General features: G+C 47.7%; 1 long non-coding RNA gene across 1 annotated transcript; it reads left to right on the forward strand.

Annotated features, from left to right (window-relative positions):
- Positions 1-330: 330 nt before the first annotated feature.
- LOC131402071 (uncharacterized) lies at positions 331-3,038 on the forward strand. Its single transcript, XR_009218240.1, has 3 exons — positions 331-540; positions 2,618-2,725; positions 3,017-3,038. It is a non-coding gene; the product is annotated as an uncharacterized LOC131402071 (long non-coding RNA).
- Positions 3,039-3,305: the final 267 nt, after the last annotated feature.

Genomic DNA, 3,305 nt, shown 5'->3' on the forward strand with positions numbered 1-3,305 from the left:
GCCAGGGATGCTGCTCAGCGTCCTCCAGGGCCCAGGACAGCCTGACAGGTTTATCTGGCCCGGAATATCAGTTGTGCCGAGGTTGGGAAACCTGCTCCAGGGCCTGAAAATTTCCCGAGCCTTGAATGATGTGTGGAAATTGTTGACAAGTCAGCGAGTCACTTACAGGGTCCCTAAATGACAAGCTTGTTTAAAGTGTCCAGAGTCACCAAAAAGTCTCTGTCCAGCCAAGTGAGTTGAGTGACTCAAGTGCACACAGCACGAAGCTGCTTTCTCCCATCTCGGGGAGCAGCAGGTGGCTGGATAGGAATCGAGAAATCCAGCCACAGCCAACAGTTACAGTTAAATAAGTAAATACAAAAATAGAAAAGTGAATGGGGTTGTCCTTTCCATCCAACACCCTATAAAAGGCCTCAAAAGCTTGTTTGCGCTTTTTATCCCCCCTCAGACACGAAAAGCATCCGTGGAGCTCAAGTTTCAGGTGAAACCAGGCTCAGGGTCCACCTGTCCTTGCTGATCCATGGATTTCTGTGTGACCAGGTGAGTACCCTGTGGACCTGGTACCAACAGGTTCCGGCAGCCTCCGCTGTGCAGAAGACCTGCCAGTGGGCTTTCCTGGGCTCAGGTTGTCACCACATGGAGTCACTGAGAGTGAGGGTATCTTGAGAAATATTGTTGATGTTTGATGGATGGAAAGATGGTAAGCTGTGTGTGGTTCTGTGTGGTAAATATTTCAGTAAGTACAGTTATATGCAAATAAAAACACATGAAACAAACGTAAATAACTGCAAATGTGTATTATAGTAGAAAATATAGATTTACTTGCATTGCATAATACTCAAAAGTCAGGATTTATATATAATATAAATACAGAAATGTTTTGCGTGTGTATGTAGTATTAGAAGACATCCCATGAAATATTAGCAGGGATACTCAGCAACATTCCTTAGACCCATTCAATTTGACTTCTAAAGTCCTATAAATCCTCCACAAAAATTTGAAATAGAGGAGCATTCAGGGAAAAAGATGATTGGAACTTCCTTGTATTAATAACAAATTTAAAATTGAATTTGCCAGTAGCCAGATTCATTTAGAACATTTTTTTCTTTATGACATTTCAAATCATTTGGAGGAATACTAAGCAACACTGTAGACTGAAGGGAAGGGCAATAGTCTCCAAAAAGACTGTCCTCACCACCTTGCCTTCTAAAGGGAATTAACTTTGTTTCTTGAAACTTTTCTGAAATAACGGTCTGGTGATTCACTTTGCAGAGAATCTTGTTAAATAATTTTGTATTTAGTTGTTGGCCTCTACTAATTGTGTGTGTATGTGTGTGTGACTTTTTCATTCTAGCTTTCTGTGATGTTCTTGAGAGGAATGTGTGCTTGTCATGCAATAGATAGTCTTTGAGTGTATAATTTATGGTGACCAACCATCCTCGTTTATTCAGGACAGCGGGGTTTTCCAGGACACAGGACGTTTAGTGTTCAAACAAGGGCAGTCCTAGACAAACCGGGATGGTTCCTCATCTCATGAGCCAGGCCCTGGGCCACATGCATGGGGACCTGGAGAACCAGAGAGACCTTGTCCCACCTCCATGGAATTTATATTGTATTTGGGAATTTGGATTTTGAAAAGTTAATGATGAGAGTGATGTAGGAGTTTGGCACAAGGGGAATCAACCTGAGGGGGCAGTGAAGCCCTCTTGAGAAGGACTGATATGTAGCTTGAGAGCTGTAGTTGGGACTGGATTTAACTGGTCAGAGGGTTAGACTGGAGTGAGCGTGTGAGAGTGTGTTCAAGAGAGCATTTCAGGCAGAGGAACCGCATGAGGACACCCTTGAAGCAGAGAGCCTGGTGTGTCCATGAACTGAGAAGAGGGATGGCTGAGCCGAGTCAACACAGGGGGAGGGGTGTGAGCCACACCAGCGAGGGGAGGAAAGGCAGGACCAGATCAGGGGTGACTTGGGACTCTGTTCTAAGACCAGTGGGAAGACTCTGGAGAGATGCGAGTAGAAGGATGATGTGATTAGGGTTTGGTCTAAGCATGTGGGTAAAAATGGACTTCATGGTTAAGAATGAAGACTTAATATGCAAGATGGGAGGTGCTGGGAATAAGATTAGGAATAAGATGATTGTTGCCTAGGCCTGGATGATGGCTGTGGAGTAGGAAAGAAGTAGAAAGAAAAGATATTGGAGTGTAGAACCGAGAGAACATAACGGTACTTTCTTGCCTGCATGTGTCAGATGGCACAGGGCACTGACTGTGCTCCTCGCTGCTGTCCGTGCAGACCTGCAGGTGCCCCCTTACCCAGGTCTGTGTGTTCACCCCTCTTTGCCACTCACAGGCCCCCCTCCACATCCTAAAAGAAGTCAGGCCTTACTTGTGAGGGGGTTGTCTCACACGGGAGACACCTAGGATAGTCCCTGCAGGCATCAGAGCAGCCCCTTCAGCATCTCCATCAGCCTCTTCCTTTCCCCTCTCTCACTTTCGGCACCAAGAATGACCCCTGCTCAGTATTCCACTTCACCATGATCTTCCTCCCCCAGGCTTGAGAAGGGTGGGGCAGCCACTGTGGTGGACATCATCTGCACCTTCCACTCTGACCCCTGCAGGCCCCAGGCTGGACAGAGAGTGACTCTACTGGGAGCTGAGCCATGAGACCCAGTGCATCACCCACCTGGGCTCCTTCACCCTGGACGGGGACAGCCTCTACGTCAGTGGTGAGGGGCTCTGCTACAGCCACGCTCTCTCTCCCAGTCGGAGTTCTGTGTTCCCTCCTTTGTTCTAAAGTGAGCTATGATCCATCTCTCTATCCTCCTGGTCAGGGTTCAGTCTTCTCATCACTGTGTGATCACTGGGTCCAACCACCTTGCATCTAGTTGACTTCCCCCTGAACACCCCTCCACTCATCCTCTCTGCTTTCCCCTCAAATGTCCCTACATCCTTCCTCTCCCTTAATTCTTTATGTTCACCCCAACTCTTGCTCATCTCCTCTCACCTTCTCTCCACAGGTTACACCTATGGAGCCGTGGCCCTGACTACCAACAGTGAGTATTTCTGGCCCTGATCTCCTATGTCTCGTCTGCATTTGGGGTTTGGGAGCACTTGTTCTCCTTCACCTGCTGTCCTTGGTGAGGGAGGCACCTGGAAGTGCCCTAATTCATCCCTTCTCTCCCTCCCGGGTTCTGGTGGAGAGTCCCAGCCCATTGTGAGAAAGCCTTAGACACAGATATGTTCTCCACCACATTCTGACCCCACGTGGTTTTCACTTTAATTCTCCTAGAGCCCCACTCTTGGTCC

Source organism: Diceros bicornis (genome assembly GCF_020826845.1).
Source record: "Diceros bicornis minor isolate mBicDic1 chromosome 30 unlocalized genomic scaffold, mDicBic1.mat.cur SUPER_30_unloc_1, whole genome shotgun sequence".
Lineage (NCBI taxonomy): Eukaryota > Metazoa > Chordata > Mammalia > Perissodactyla > Rhinocerotidae > Diceros > Diceros bicornis.